The 17,464-nt window shown below is 47.1% G+C and overlaps 1 protein-coding gene across 2 annotated transcripts in view; it reads right to left on the bottom strand.

The window, feature by feature from the left end:
- The window catches only part of gfra4a (GDNF family receptor alpha 4a), a 232,649-nt gene that overhangs the window by 214,106 nt on the left and 1,079 nt on the right, over positions 1-17,464 (bottom strand). The window lies entirely within an intron of this gene.

Here is a 17,464-nt window from a genome sequence, read left to right on the forward strand (position 1 = left end):
CCTGCACCTAGGTCAATTGTGGCCTTTACAGTGGCCACAATTACCAGGACCAAAGTGAGGGGCAATTTTCACCTGGGAAGGCCACCAGTAAAGCCCGGCAGCCTTCCTGTGTGCTCGAGGTGGGTGGTTGAGGGGGCGATTGAAGAGGGGATGTTCCTCACCCATCAGGCATTCTGTGGCTGGCGCTTGCCCGATTGGCCCCAGGGGTGTGTGGTCAACTTCCGTGGGACCAGAAGATCCTGCCGATGGGAAGGGTTGGAAAATCCTGCCCATGGTAACAGCAGTATAGCTCACCGCAAGTCAAAGAAACTGGTATATTCATGCAAGTTTAATGAAGGGAATAACACAAAACTCCAGCCAAAACTCCAGAAAATCCCAGCCTCGAGCGAGGACGGTGGATTGTGGCCTTGGAATCCAGCAAGGATGGAGCTGCCTGGTTGCAAATGATCCCAACTATCGGGGCACTGACAGTGTCAACCTTGTCTCTATGGCAGCCAATTTGTTGTGGAGCCCTTAATGTAGTAAAATGTCCCAAGATGCTTCACAGGAGCGTCCGAAAATCAAACTTCACACCGAGGCACATAAGGAGATACCAGAGCAGATGACCCAAACAGGTCGGTTTTACGGAGTCCCTTAAAGGGGAAGGGGGAGAGTGAGGCAGAGAGATTTGGAGAGTGAATTCCAGGGCTTTGGGCCTCGTCATCTGAAAGCGTGGCTACCAATGGTGGAGCGATTAAAATTGGGGATGAGCCAGGGGACAAAATTAGAGGAGTGCTGAGATCACGCAGCATTCCAGGGCTGGAATTTCCTTTCAGATACTTCAGCACAGCATTTAGGTCAACACTGCTCTTTGCTGATGATAACACAGTCCCTAACTCCACTTTCAATTCCTCGAATAATGAAGCAGTTTGTGCCCATATGTTGCAAGACCTGTCATGGGCTGACAAGTGACAGGTAATATTCGTCCCTCACGAGCGACGGGCAATGGCAATCTCCAACAAGAGCCAAACCACCTCTTCTTCACATATAAAGCCATCATCATCACCAAGTTCCCCACCATCAACATCCTGTGGACCAGCACTGACATTGAGTATAACTGGACCAGTCACATAAATGATTTAGCTACCAGAATCAGTCTGAGACTGGGTGTTGTGTGATTTGTACCTCACCTCCTGAATCCCTCAAAGCCCACAAGTCAATCCTCTAGGATTATCTGGAGTCTCTGTGAACTAAATCCCGTTACCATCACTATTTGGAGGTTCAGGGGCAGCAGGTGCATGGGAACACCACAACCTCCAACATCCCATCCAAGGAACACCTCACCCTGACTTGCCATTGTATTGCCAACCTTCTTCACTGCTGGTTCAAAATCCTGGAAATCCCTCCAGATCGCACCGTCCAAGTTCCTTCACCATTGCAGCATTTCAAAGAAGAAAAGCCCACTGTCCACATCCACCCCCTCCCACCCCCAACTTCTCAAAGGCAATTTGGGATGGGCAGTAACTGCCAGTGACACCCACATCCTGAGAAGAAATTAACAAAAAACAACTCTGGGTGAAGGGTCAAAGTGCGTGGGTCAGGAAGACTGAGAAGGGTGGAAAAGATGACAAGACGCATCGAGGAAAAAAATATCCAGATGACACTGAGCTTGAACTCTAGGGGCCCACAGTTTGAAGGACAGAAGCTCCAGAGTTTGGAGTCTCTCGGGAAGACAGCCAGTGCACTGATGTCACCACAGTTCCCGTTGCCGTCAGCCAGGCGGTGCTTTGCAAATTAGACAATAAAACTTACAACATTCCATCCGGGAGAGGGACGTGGAATCTATTGCCAAATGAGATAACTTACCACATCTGGTGGGTTGGGGGGTAAAATAAATTCCTTGGAGCCAGTCAAAGAACAAAGCCCACTATCCGGGGAGGTGGTGGTGCAGTGGTATTGTCACTAGACCAGAGAGCCTGGGTAATGCTCTGGGAACCTGGGTTCGAATCCCACCATGGCAGAAGGTGAAATTTGATTTCAATAAGAAATCTTGAATTAAAAGTCCGATTACCATGAAACCATTGTCAATTGTTAAAAAAAACCCATCTGGTTGACTAATATCCTTTAGGGAAGGAAATCTGTTGTCCTTAGCTGGTCTGGCCTACAAATGACACCAGATCCACAGCAATGTGGTTGACTCTTAAAATGCCACTCAGTTTGAGGGCAATTGTGGCCTGTTCATCAGCAATGTTTGGATCATGCTACTAATTATGCAACACATTTCAGTGAAGCTAACAAGCCTTACTGGAGTCAAAGCTGAACAAACACCAGTTAACAGGCAACGGGTTAAACATTCCTAAGAGACATTCTGTTGTTGGCCTGAGTTTTGTGCCTACCCTGTTTTATCGCACGTATACACACCTATCCTGAATCAGCTTCATAGTGTCACCCTCCTAACGAACCCTTATATATCCCTTGGGCGCTTGTGCTTTGTGTTAAAGCACATTCTATTAGCTACCGGAAAAGCTAGGGTTTCCTCCTCAGCAAGTCGGTCAAGGTATTGAACGGTAGGTTTCTAGAAAAATGCATGTGATAATTTTTACAGATTTGGTGCTAAATCACACCCTTGTTTCAAAGTGAGCTGAATGGTGTCTGTAAAATCGCAGTAGTGCAGGAAGAGATGTCAGCCCCCTCCATTCTGTTGGAATGTTGGCTCAATCATGGCTGACCTGTGCTTCAACTCCAATTTCCCTCCATACCCCCAAGATTCCGGCCTCGGGTGACTGACGATCTGTGTGGAGTTTGCACATTCTCCCTGTGTCTGCGTGGGTTTCCTCCGGGTGTTCCGGTTTCACCCCACAGTCCCAAAATGTGCGGGTTAGGTGGATTGTCCATGCTAAATTTCCCCCAAGTATCCAAAGATATTCAGGTTAGATGGGGTTACGGGGTTAGGGTGGGGCAGTGGGCCTCGGTGGGGTTGGTGTTCTTGGGAGAGTCAAAACTACACTAAATTTACAGTAATCCCACTTTCTAGCACTTAGTCCATGATCTTGAATATCAAGTACTCGTCCCATGTACATTTAAAGGTTGTGAGGTTTCCTGACTCACTAGTCTGTAATTCCCTGGTTTATCTCCACCGCCCTTCTTGAAAAGTGGAACTACATTAGCTGGCCTCCAATCCTCTGGCACCTCCCCTGTGGCCAGAGAGGAATTCAACATTTGGATCACAGCCCCTGTAATTTCCTTCCTTGCCTCCCACAGCATCTTGGGAGATAACTCATTCAGCCCGACAAAGCCTCCAGTATCTCCTCACTCCCTATGTCAAACTGTTCAATAACCTCACAGTCCCCAGTGTGGGTGGCATGGTCTGAGAATGGTTAGCACTGTTGCTTCACAGTGCCAGGGTCACGGGTTTGATTCCCGGCTTGGGTCACTGTCTGTGCGGAGTCTGTACATTCTCCCTGTGTCTGTGCGGATTTCCTCCGGGTGCTCCCGTTTCCTCCCACATGTTCTGAAAGACGTGCTTGTTAGGTAATTTGGACATTCTGAATTCTCCCTCTGTGTACCCGAACAGGCGCCGGAGTGTGGAGATGAGGGGCTTTTCACGATAACTTAATTGCAGTGTTAATATAAGCCAACTTGTGGCACTAAGAAAGATTAAGATTACTATTATTATTAAAGTCCCTCTCCCCGAATTCTGTACCTTTATCATCCTTCTCCTGAGTGAAGACAGATGTGAAGTACGTGTTTAACACCCTACCAACATCCTCTGGCACCACCCACAGTTTGCCCCCTTAGTTCCTAATGGGCCCTATTCTTTCCCTGGTTATCGTCTTCCCCTTGATATACTCATGGAATATTTTGGGATTCTCCCTGATCCTACCTGCCAGCATCTTTCATGCACCCTCTGTGCTCTCTTAATTGCTTTCCTAAGTTCCCCATGCACTAGCCTCTCTTTTCATCCAGTCCTGAATATTCTTAGACATTCAGGGTTCCCTGGGCTTGTTGCTCCTACATTTCACCCCCAAGGGAACATTTTGGGCCTGCACTCTCCCCATTCCTTGTTTGAACTCCTCACCAACCCCCCCCCCCCCCCCTCCCCCACCCCCCACTGGTCAGCTGCAGATTTTCATACGTCTATTCCAAGTCTATTTTGGCCAGATCCTGCCTTCCCCCAAATCCCAAACTGTTTTTTGTAGACCATCTTTTTCCTTTTCCATAACAAACGTAAATCGTACTGTGTTGTGGTCGCTATTGCTAAAATGCTCCCCCACTGTCACCTCGAACCCCTGTCTGGATTTGTTCACCAGAATTAGATCCAGCACTGCGCCGCCCCTTCTTGGACCTTCTACATATTGGCATATCAATCTCTCCTAAATACATTTCAAGAAGTCTGCCCCCTCTAAATCCTTTACACTTTGACTATCCCAATTAATGTTGTGGAAGTTGAAATCCCCCAATATTTATTATTATTATTTTTTCACACCTCAGTGAATTGGCTACATATATGCTCCGCTATTGCCTGTTGACTGGGGGCCTATAATACACTCCCATCTATGTGATTGTCTCCTTTTTATTCTGAAGCTCTACTGCAAAGCCTCATTTGAAGACCCTTCCAAGATATCGTCCTTCCTTCCTGCAGTAACTGACCCCTTAATTAATAATGCAATATCACCTCCTCGTTTACACCCTACCCTGCCTTGCCTGAAGGTCCTACTCCTTGCCGGAATATTGAGCTGCCGATCCTGTCCCTCTCTCTACCACATCTCTGTGATGGCAACAATATCATAATTCCATGTGCCAATCCACACCATTAACTCATCAGTCTTACCTGTCATAGAATCACTACAGTGCAGAATAACACCATTCGGCCCATTGTGTATGCACCGACCCTTAAAATGACCACTCTACCCATGCCCAGTCCCACCGATCCCCATAACGCCGTAACCTAAACCGCACATCCCGCTACACTAAGGGGCAATTTAGCAAGGCCAATCTTTGGGCTGTGGGAGGAAACCAGAGCTCCCGGAGGAAACTCACGCAGACACGGGGAGAAGGTACAAACTCCACACAGACAGTGGCCCAAGGCCAGAATTAAACCGGTGTCCCTGGCACTGTGAGGCAGCAGTGCTAACCACTGTGCTGCCAATGTATTCCTGACATTAAAGTGGAGGCCATCCAGCCTCGCCTTACTCCCTTGGAACTTAACATGACTAAACTTCCATTGCCTTGGTTCCTTTACTATAGTATGGTGTGTCCCTATTCTACTCACGTTCTGTGTCTCTTCTCCCTGTCAAACTAGTTTAAACTCCTCCCAACAGCAGTAGCAAACCCACCCTCAAGGATGTTGGTTCCATTCTGCTTCAGGTGCAGACCTTCCCACTTGTACATGTCCCACCTTCCCCAGAAACAGTCCCAGTGATCTAGGAATCTAAAACCCACCCTCCCGCACCAACTCTTGAGCAGTCAAGCTACTTGTGGAGCCAGAAGTTTGGCTCTGACCACACACCCTTGAAGGATCTGCACCCCCAAAAATCAGCGGCCTTCCAACATGGAAAACCAATTTGAGGTTGGGACCCCAGGGCACTCTTGTACGACCTGCCTGTTTCTCTTGGACTGCCTGATGGTCACCCTTCTTTCCTCAAGTCCCTTGATCTGCGGTGTGATCTCCTCTCTTAAAATGCTATCCAGATAACTCTCAGCCTCGCGGATGGGCTGCAATGTCTCTAATCGGTGTCCATGCTCCAAAGTCCAGAGCACGAGTTTCTGCAGTTGGCAGCACTTCCTACATGTGTGGTCATCCAGGATGCCGGTATGGTCTATGACTTCCCACATATGACAGGTCACACATTCCACTCGACTGACCTCATCTCCTATGTCTTAAACTTAAAAGTGTTTTGCCTTACTTGCTAAGCTTTCAAATTACTCCGAACCAGTGCCGAAGTGTGGCGACTAGGGGATTTTCACAGTAACTTCATTGCAGTGATAATGTAAACCTTATTATCTTGAATGATAATCCTCTCACCTTAACTTGGTCTCCTTGTCTAATTCCACTTCAGCCCACTTATCCTTGTATTACTTATTATAATTACTTAACACTTTAATTTATTATGCTGGCTCTGACTTTTACTTATCCCTGGTGCTTCTCAGTTTATTTCTTTCAACTAGTGGCAGCAATGTATATATCCCCAAGATACGCTGCAGGAACTGACCAAGGTTCGAGCACCTTCCAAACCCACGGCCATGACCACTACCATCTAGAAGGAGAAAAACTGCAGATACCTGGGAACGTCACCACCTGGCGGTTTCCCTCCAAGCCACTCACCATCCTGACTTGGAAATATATCGCCGTTCCTTCACTGGGTCAAATTCCTGGAATTCCCTCCCTAACGGCACTGTGGGTGTACCTACACCTCCTGGACTGCAACGGATGGTTTCAAGAACGCAGCTCACCACCACCTTCTCAAGGGCAACTAGGAATGGGCAATAAATGCTGGCCTAGCCAGCGATGCCCACATCCCGTAAATGAATTTTGAAAAGGTCTTTACGCTACAGGCAAGGTGAAGGATTTGTACTGCTGCAGTCGCAGGAACTTGGCTAAACTTCACACTACGCCACATTGTTGGGGCAGGGTGGAGGAAACTTCACTCTGCACCCAGCTGCCTCGTGGCTGATGTAGGGATTTCCTGCTACTGTCACTGGAGTTTCAAAACTGCGCCACGGAAAACGAGTGCCGAAGGGTGCGACGCGGTGTGCGCAAACATGCTCGGTTTGCGCCACACACCACTATGGTTAAACCTACATGTACTGATTGAAGATTGTAGTGTGAACTGGGCGTTAAGCCCATTACCGACACAGATCGAGGGTTCTGAAGCCCTCTTTCTGGCCAATTCCCAAGATTGTTTGGTGCCTGACCATGCCCATTGTGATCAGTTTTCTCAGGTACAGGGAAGCCAAGCTAATGATCTCGAAGCAGGCACACTGAAGGCCGGCACCAAAAACAAGAAGCGAAACAAAAGAAAGAAAATATATTTTCCAGAATGTGGAGGGAAGGGCACCCCCTCATTAAAAAGGGGGTGCTATCACCAGTCACACCTCCCTTCCCACCCCCACCATTGCCTTCCCCGAAGTCCCCAGCTCATGGCTAGCCACCATGATATCTGCATCTTCGCCTTCTTTGTGACAAGCACATTGGTTCTTGAGGAGTATCCCATTGGCTGCTGGGCCCCTAACTGGGTGTCTGAATGGAAATTGTTCCATTTCCCTCCATTAACTTCTTGATTGGAAAGCCAGGACGGATTTGTTAAGGGAAAAGTGCTTTCAACAAACATGGTAGAGTATTATTGCTGAAACAACAGAGGGATGCGGGTCATGTGGTTGATGTGGTGTACATGGACTTCCAAAAGGTATTGGATAAAATGTCACAAGGTCTAATGCAGGTAGGGAATATACAGTGAATGGTAGAACCATCAAGAGTATCGACAGTCAGAGAGATCTAGGTGTACAGTTCCACAGGTCACCGAGAGGGGCAACACAGGTGGAGAAGGTAGTGAAGAAGGTCATACGGCATGCTTGCCTTCATTGGCCGGGCAAGTCATGTTGCAGCTGTATAGGACCTTAGTTAGATCACAGTGTTCAATTCTGGTCGCCACACGACCAGAAGGATGAGGAGTGGTTGAATAAACTCGGTTTGAGGGGCGACCTGATAAAGGTCTACAAAATTATGAGGGGCATAGACAGAGTGGATAGTCAGAGGCTTTTTCCCAGGGTAGAGGGGTAAATTACTAGGGGGCATAGGTTTAAGGTGTGAGGGGCAAGGTTTAGAGGAGATGTAGGAGGCAAGTTCTTTTACACAGAGAGTAGTGGGTGCCTGGAACCCGCTGCCGGAGGAGGTGGTGGAAGCAGGGATGATAGTGACATTTAAGGGGCATCTTGACAAATATATGAATAGGATGGGAATAGAGGGATATGGACCCCGGAAGTGTAGAAGATTTTAATTTAGACGGGCAGCATGGTCGGCACAGGCTTGGAGGGCTGAAGGGCCTGTTCCTGTGCTGTACTTTTCTTTGTTCTTTGTTTGTTCTTTGTTCTTAACAGGCTTGTCAGCAAAGTTTATGTTATGCAATAAAAGGGACAGCGAGAGCAGGAATACAAAGTTGGCTGAGTGACAGGAAACAGAGTCATGGTGAATGGATGTTTTTAAGAGTGGAACCAGAGGGGACCTCTCCAGTGGTCAGTATTAGGATCCTTGGTCTTCCTAACAAATATTAATGAGCTAGACCTTGGCATAATTTCAAAATTTGCAGGTGATATGGAACTTTGAAGTGTTGTAAACTGTGAGGATAGTGATATATTTCAAGATGACATAGACAGGCGGGCGAAATGGGTAGACTAGTGGCAGATGAAATGCAAGGAATGGGGCAGCATGGTGGCACAGTGGTTAACACTGTTGCCTCACAGCTCCAGGTCCCGGGTTTAATTCCAGCCTCGGGTGACTGTCTATGTGGAGTTTGCACTTTCTCCCCGTGTCTGCGTGGGTTTCCTCCGGGTGCTCCGGTTTCCTCCCACAGTCCAAAGATGTGCAGGTTAGGTGGATTAGCCATGCTAAATTGCCCTTAGTGTCCAAACGGTTAGGTGGGGTTACTGGGTTACGGGAATAGGGTGGAGGCGTGGGCTTAAGTAGGGTGTTCTTTGCAAGGGCTGGTGCAGACGCGATGGGCTGAATGGCCTCTTCTTCACTGTAAATTCTATGATCTATGAAAGGTGAAGCAATATATTTTGATGGTGAAATTGAGGAGAGGAAACAAATGGTATCGTTTTAAAGGGGATGCAGGTGTAGCTGAGGGACCTGGAGGGATATATCGACAAATCATAGAAGGTGGAAGGGCAGATTGAGAAAGTGATTACTAAGGCATGCAGGATTCTTGCAAATAGCAGCATAGAGGACACAAGCAAGGAGGCTACAGTGAACCTCCACAGAACACTGGTTCAGTCTCAACTAGAGTGTTGTGTCCACATTTGGGCACCACTTCAGAAAAGGATGTGAAGGTATTCGAGAGCGGGTGCAGAAAGGATCCAGGAGGACGGTTCCAGGGATCAGGGACTTCAGTTATGTGAGTGGGTGAGAGAAGCTGGGGCTGTTCTCATTGGAGAAGAGAAGAGGAGGGGCAGCACGGTAGCATGGTGGTTAGCATAAATGCTTCACAGCTCCAGGGTCCCAGGTTCGATTCCCGGCTGGGTCACTGTCTGTGTGGAGTCTGCACGTCCTCCCTGTGTGTGCATGGGTTTCCTCCGGGTGCTCCGGTTTCCTCCCACAGTCCAAAGATGTGCGGGTTAGGTGGATTGGCCATGCTAAATTGCCCGTAGTGTCCTAAAAAGTAAGATTGATGGGGGGGGGGGGGGTTGTTGGGTTACGGGTATAGGGTAGATACGTGGGTTTGAGTAGGGTGATCATTGCTCGGCACAACATCGAGGGCCAAAGGGCCTGTTCTGTACTGTACTGTTCTATGTTCTATGTTTGGGAGAGATTTGGTAGAAGTGTTCAAAATCATGAGGGGTCTGGAGGGGAGGTGGTGGTGGCATAGTGGTATTATCACTGGACTAGTAATTCAGCGACCCAGGATAATGCTCTGGGGACATGGGTTTAAATCCCACCACAGCAGATGGTGAAATTTGTATTCAACAAAAGTCTGGAATTAAAAGTCTGAAGAAGACCATTGTTAATTGTCATAAAAACCCATCTGGTTCACTAATGCCTATTAGGGCATGTGACTCCAGATGTGGTTGAATCTCAAGGGCAATTAGGGTAGGGATGGGCAATAAATGCTAGCCCAGCCTGTGATGCCATGTCCCATGAACAATTTTTAAAAATAGATGGAGAAACACTGTTCCTGAAAACCAGGGAACACCAATTTGAGCTGAATGGCAAGAGAATCAATTTCAACACAGCGAGTGGTTATAATGTGAAATGCACTGCCCTGAGAGTGTGGTGGAGGCAGATTCAAAAGGGAATTGGGTATTTACCTCCAGAGAAGAAATTTTGCAGGGTTACAGGGCAAGGGTGGGTGAGTGGGACTGGCTGAGCTGCTCTTGCAGGGAGTCAGCAGGGACATGATGGACCGAAAAGTAGACCTGTGCAGCAGCCTTTGCATGATTCGATGTGCAGGCCAAAAATCCCTTCGCCCATTCCTCTCCATCAATCAAGTGTTCCACCAGCTACTGATCTGACTGTCACGGAATGGGATTGCCACAATTCAAAGCATTAAGGAATGTATAGTTACACCTGACACTCTATCATACATCACAGAATAAAATTTCAACATTTCAAAATCGGGAAGGGTTTTGGCAGAATAAAGAGTGAGAAACTGTTTCCACTGGGAAGGGGAGGGGGTTGGGGGGGGGGGGGGGGGGGGTTTGTGTGTGTGTGGGGGGGCTGGAGTCGGTAAGGGGAGGACCGTCACAAATTTAAGATACTTGGCCAAACAATCAGAGTGGAGAAAAATGTACACAGTGAGTGGTTAGCACGGGGAATGCACTGCCTGAAAGGGTGTTTGGCGGAAGTAACTTCCGAACAAATACATGCAACGGTAAAGACAGGGGGCGTGAGGCCCATTGGATTGCACTTTCAAAGAGCTAGCACAACCACAAGGGGAAGAATGGCCTCTGTCTGTGCTGGATGATTTGATACATTAAAGTGAAATTTCTTTCGATAGGTTCCATTGTGGGAGAAAGTATACAGAAGGTTGACAGCGAGTTACGAGCTGATTATTCAATCAATGGGTTACGACACCAAAAAGCTCCAGGGTACAATATCTGTCTGGAGTTACAATATTTACAAAACTGTCACTATAAACCAATGACAGCTCAAGTAAAGATGGTTTCTTAAACTTCAGGGACGGGGAAGATATATCTGCTTCAAAGCTTGCGTGTTTCATTTAATAGGAAGAGACTCTCTGGGACTGAAAGCTTTCTTCATGCACTTTGAAGCCTTGGGTGATACCGTGAAAGGGTAAGGGCCATAAAACAGGCCCATACAAAGCAGGAATGAATGAGGAATGTTGAGAAGTAGCAATTAGGGGAGGCCAAACTTGAATATGTCCATTTGTAAAGTTAACGAAAGAGCAAAAGGGAGAAATAAGGGAATGTACATTGTCATTTAATTCCCATAAAGTATCCCTGTCCTTGAAAAATGCAATCAGTGAATGCACCAGGACTTTGACTGGTGTCAGTGTGGGAGCTCCGCCACAAGCTACTGGAGTAACATCTTGATGGAGAATATATGTTTCCTTGGGGAGACTAAAGAAATGGTGGCAACACGGTGTGATGTAATGTATGGCGGGAATTGCCTTGAATATACAGGGTGAGAGTTTGCACTGTTGTATGTAAATTTCAGTTAGAAAGTTGCTTCTAGTTTTACCTTGGCCTCCACAGTGCTTGTAAGTTCAGTAATGATGGATTGCAGCAATGTGTCTCTGCTGGTGAGTCTTAACCCCACTAAACATTACAATGTGATATTAAGCAGCTGCCTTTACTTATAGTCCCTCTATCACATCAAACTACAGCACAAGGGATCTTGGAAATTGCTACAATGTGGTCACTGCTGTGGGGGCAGGGTGGGGGGGGGGGGGGGGGGGCTGGTGTTCAGTTATACGAGTGACATATACATGGGATCACATCCAGTCAGCTTTGAGTTCAATCATTTGTAAAGTTCAGGTTAATGGGTTTGGCACTCCGTATTCCACCCTGAGGCCACACAGGAGTTACACTGGGAAAGAGCAAGTTCGGAGAGTGCCGAGCACCTGGTGCAGTCTGGAATTGGAACACGTTCCTGATTCCCAGCGAGTTCCTCTCTCGGCTATTCTTGCTGTAACCATTTACCCTTCTTTGGCCCTTCCTTTACTTTGACTTGTCCCATTGTCACCCCTATCGCCTTGTATCCCCACCCGTTTTGTCATTTCATCCCTCCATCCGATCACATTCCCTGCATCCTCCTGTGCTCCCCCCCTCAACTCTTCACCCCTGCAAAAAATAAACCATTTCCCCGGATTTGTTCATTTTTAAGAGCTATTTGTGTCTAATATCGTCCAACTCTGAAGGCAGCACGTTGAGTAGAAACATTCATTGGGATTGTCCCTCCGCTCGCTGGCGGTGGAATTCACTGCTCCCGTCGCTGTCAATGGGAATTCCCATTGAAGCCTCCCCACGCCACTGGGAAATCTGTCGGATCCCGCTGCCAGCGAACGGAGAATCCTGGCCTTTAACTCTGCTATTCTCTCCACAGATGCAGCCAGACCCGCTGAGTGTTTTCAGCAAAGTTTTTAAACGATTCTACTCGTGCTGCTGCAAACACTGATTGGACGCGGACTAACTCCCTCTCAGTAGTTGTCCGAAGAATAAGGGCTGACCTAAAATGGATTAATGAAGGCAGGAAAGAAAACGCAAGAGAGAAAATCTGTGTAAATACAGCATGTTTCACACTGTCACAGCATCGGTATGAAGCTGCATTGCCATAACTGCATTATTGTGAAGTAGAAAACACAACATTGCCGGCATATCTGCCCTCTCCTCCCGTCCAGGACTGTGGAATCGGATGTACCTTCAGCGGATTCCAAATGCACCAATGGAATAGAGCTTTTAAAAGCACAGACTTTACTTCCATTCAACTGTGTCCGCACAACAGTTTCCACACATTAGTGAGAGACATAAGGGGGCTGGTAGGGCAGCACGGTAGCACAAGTGGATAGCACTGTGGCTTCACAGCGCCAGGGTCCCAGGTTCGATTCCCCGCTGGGTCACTGTCTGTGCAGAGTCTGCACGTTCTCCCCGTGTGGGTATCCTCCAGGGGCGCCGATTTCCTCCCACAGTCCAAAGATGTGGAGGCTAGGTGGATTAGCCACGATAAATTGCCCTTAGTGACCAAAAAGGTTAGATGGGGTTATTGGGTTACGGGGATAGGGTGGAAGCGAGGACTTAAGTAGGTCGGTGCAGACTCGATAGGCCGAATGGCCTCCTTCTGCACTGTTTATTCTATGTTCTCCGTCTGGGTTGCGCCAGCCCAAATCCCGCTCTGTCAAGAGAATTCCTGGAGAGGTCCGAAATAGGATTTGTGCCGATGCAAAACAGGTTACGATGCTCTCAGCCCACTCCAACTGGTATGATCAGGACCTCGCCCAGAAAGGGTGAGAAACTGATTACAGATGATTTGCGTTAATTTTCATCTTATTGAAAGTCGAATGGAGCAGCCGCCAGGTATTCTCAACCCCCCCCCCAAGTGGGAAGCCCCCCAGGCCAAATCCGTACTCGTCTTCAAAAGTGGAGACCAGGTGCCATTGATTATGAGGAGGATTAAGGGGGTGAGGATCCATCTACACTTACCTCCGGGGAGCACAAGGCCAGATATCATGTGGGGGGGGAGGGGGGGGGGGGGCGAGGCGGGTTCTTCACGGTAGCTCAGACTGGGCTGGAGGGTGTCAAGATGGGGGTCACTTTGGGTCTGTGAAGCCTCCTTTCCTTCATGTTTAACACCTCATAACAGGGAGACGCACAGTGGCAGCCTATCTGTCCGAACATCCTCTCACGGGACAGAACCATTCTGCAGCTCATTTCTTGGAGAAGCACATCACACCCCTTGGAGTACAATAAGTTCTGTGGTTTCAATGTTGCAGTATGCCTTCTATTATCCCTTTGTACTTGGTTGTTTACATTGAATTCAACACAATTTCTTGATTGACAGTTGAAGGTTATCTCAAAGGAGGGTTTAGCTTGTTTGTTTTTAGAGCACTTCACGGTCCATTAACTCTGAAGTGCTTCCTCTTTTGAGCAGGCGTTCTGTCTGGCCATATTTTTTTTATCGCAAATATTTTTCTACTCTGAATTGCTTCTTAGAAAGCGCAGGTGCTCTATCTGACAGCAATTCTTTTTAGACTTGATCTTTTTCAACCTCTGAAGCCTTAACAGCATGCCTGCACTGAAGGAACTTTTCCCATTATAGAAGCAGCTGGCACCGTTAAAGTCCAAGGGTTCCTCAATGAGGACCACTGGAGAATTCTCTGGATGGACGTGATAACCATGCTGGAGGTTTGGAGGCCTTTGTAGCCCTTGGGTAGGCAGGGACATAGCAGTACAGTGCCCTGGCACTTACCCCGGCACCCTGGCAATGCCCACCAGGATGCCGGAGGCAGTGGCACACTGGCACAGCCAAGGGGCTGAGCCTGAAGGAGGGAACTGGGGGAGGAGGAACCTGAAGGCGGGAGGGGAGAGCTTTGGCGACCCCATGGTGGGATGTCAGTCACATGGGGAAGGCATCATGACAGCGATTATGTGGGTGGGCGGGGTAGTTCTTTGTCAGCGAGAAGATGGCGGTGCGGCAGGGTTATTCTGAGATGAGGCCGCCCTTTAAGAATGGCATCCCGATCTCTGAGGGTCCAGCCTTGCGATGGTTCGGGACCCACACCACATTTTCGGGGCAAATCACTCCGGCCCCAATACAATTTGGAAGTGTGGGTGGATTGCGATCTGGGTCATAACAAACCATCTGGTGGGAACCTTACCTCGTTTCCTACCGGAAACCGGACTTGGATATTTTTAAAGAGAATTGTGCCCATCATCAAGAAAGGGGTACATTTAATCATTTAGTTTTCCTGTGCCAGCTATCTGATCAAATGATCCATCACTGATCCCACTGTCCTATGCTCTCCCTCTATCTTCCAACCATCAATATAAATCTGCAGGGCATGCGTGCTCCTATCATTGCTTTGGGGTAATCATGACTCTTTTATAAAAAGTTTGATTTGTAAAGATTAAGGTTAAAAACCCATGAATTAAAGGGGGGGCTATTATTATTGCCGGGAGCAGACTCATTTCTCTGTCACCGTGTTATCACTCGGGAGCACAGAGCAGCGTGCCTGCTGACACAACGGCAGATCTGACAGTGAACCACAGACATTGCATCGCCAAATTTGGCAGGCGGGAATGAAAGATTGGCCAAATGTTTGCTTTGATTTCACTAGAGGCGATACCTCTTTATGCGACGCCCGATCTAACCTTCTCAATTCGCTGCCACAGCCACCCATCCCCTTCCACCCCACAACCGCCTGTACTGATCGTGCAAGCTACTACAGCACTGGGCACACACTTTGTTTACTGATTGATCCTATGCAACAGGATCAACACCAAATACTCGGTTCAATTTTACCAATAGCGTTTACAAAACGTTTTATTGAAAAAATACATTCCTGTTGAGTGGGAACAGTGAGACTATTATTCCTCTTTTATACTCAAAATTACATTATGTCAGTCAAAATATGCAAGTCATTTTATTTTAGTATGTTTGATCTTGACTGGGGTCTCCTTCCCTTCCAAATGCCCCCCTTTTAAAGATTGGCTTTAATTATTTTTTAAAAAGGATTTGTCAAAAAAAATCAGAAGGCAGATGAAAGGGGCTTTTTGTTTAGCAATGACTTGTCATGACCAAGAATGGATTGCCTGACTGGAAGATGGAAGCACATTCGGTTGGAAATATCACAAGGTAGCTTGAAGAATGAAGGAATCTCAGAATCATTAAGGCGCAGAAGGAGGCCATTCGGCCCATCGTGTCTGCACTGGCTTTCCAAACGAGCATCATGACTTTGTGCCGTTCACCTGCCTTTTCCCCGTACCCCTGCGCATTGTTTCCATTCAAATGATCATCTAATGCCCTCTCGGGTTCCTCAATTGAATCTGCCTCCACCGCGCTTCCAGGCAGTGCATTCCATAGAATTTTTTTTCCAGACCCCAACCACTCGTTGCGTGAAAACGTTTCTTCTCACATCACATTTGCCTCTCTCTTTCAACCGGGCAGCAGAGGCACAATGGACTGAGTGGCCTCCTTCTGCGTGGTGTGATTCTGTGAATCTACATGACACTACGAATGCTGGAGATTTGAAATGAGTACTTGCAGCGCTAGAAACACACAACAGATCAGTCGGAACGTGTAGAGAGCTCAGAAAGCTCGAGTCATTCTGACTGACCCTCTTTCCTTTGGATGCAGGGACCCTGAGGCTGAAACTGAAAAGGAGTCCCCTATCCCCCAACCCCCGTGCCCCCATTCTGACTGTCTTGCTGTGTGCTTCCAGCACTCTGGTCCTGTGTTTTTCTACGTTCTTTTTTACTACTGATTTGGATAAGTTCGCGGATGTTTCAGTTCAGTTATTAAGGTCTGCCGTGGTTTCAAACGAATAGCTGACACATTTCTCATTTAAATCAGAGTCTGACAGAGGGCGAGCAAGAGAAAAGGATAAAACCAGCAGTGCCATATTAACTCCTTCTGCACTAAATATCTAGCTCTGCATGCACTCACATTCTCTGCTAATTTGAGCTTTTGTGAATTTTTTGAATAAGAGGACAGGATTAAATAAATTCAATAGATCGCTGTCCCACATAACCACATAAAAATCAATGCTGATCTGTAAAAGATGCAGCAATGTCTAAACTATGTGACTATTATTTATATATTTAATGTATCTTAATTTAGGTATAGTACAGGCATACACTTTAAATACATCCACAAAACAGGGCGCAAGGGATAGAGGCTCAAATTGGGACAATCAGGAATCTCTACCTGGGGCTAGATTTCTTTAAATGATGAACATTTATATATATATGTACACATATCTAAACACATACATACATGCTGAAACACATATGTGTTTAAAACACACAAAATCTTATATAGACGTACACACATTACACATTTGCACACACTGACACACACATATTCGTACATTTATACCCATTCACACACCATAAGATATAAGAGCAGAATTGGACCATTCGGCCCATCGAGGCTGCTCTGCCATTCAATCATGGTTGATATGTTCCACATCCACATTCTCCTGCTTTCACCCCAGAACCCCTGATCCCATTATTAATCAAGAAATACCCTTAATTCCACACACTTACACACATTCACACACACTTACATCCATTCTCACACACATGTACACCATTCACACACTAACTTATACACATGAACATATTAAAACACACACAATTAACACATTCACACACTTACACACATTGACACATTCACACACTTACACATATTAACACACTTATACACATTAACATATTCACACACACAAACACATTCACACACACATTCACACTTACACACATTCACACAGTTACACACATTAACACACACTCAAACACATTCACTTACACACATTCAAACACTTACACACATCAACACATTCACACACTTACACACACATTAATACATTCACACACACACATTCACAGTCAAGACACTTACACACATTCACACACGTACAAATACACGTACCCACGGACACACACAGTTGCGCACATAGGGACTGGTTTAGCACAGGGCTAAAGAGCTGGCTTTTTAAAGCAGAGCAAGGCAGACCAGCAGCATGGTTCAATTCCTGTACCAGCCTCCCCAAACAGGCGCCAGAATGTGGCGACTAGGGGCTTTTCACGGTAT

This window comes from Scyliorhinus canicula, chromosome 3, assembly GCF_902713615.1.
Source record: "Scyliorhinus canicula chromosome 3, sScyCan1.1, whole genome shotgun sequence".
NCBI lineage: Eukaryota > Metazoa > Chordata > Chondrichthyes > Carcharhiniformes > Scyliorhinidae > Scyliorhinus > Scyliorhinus canicula.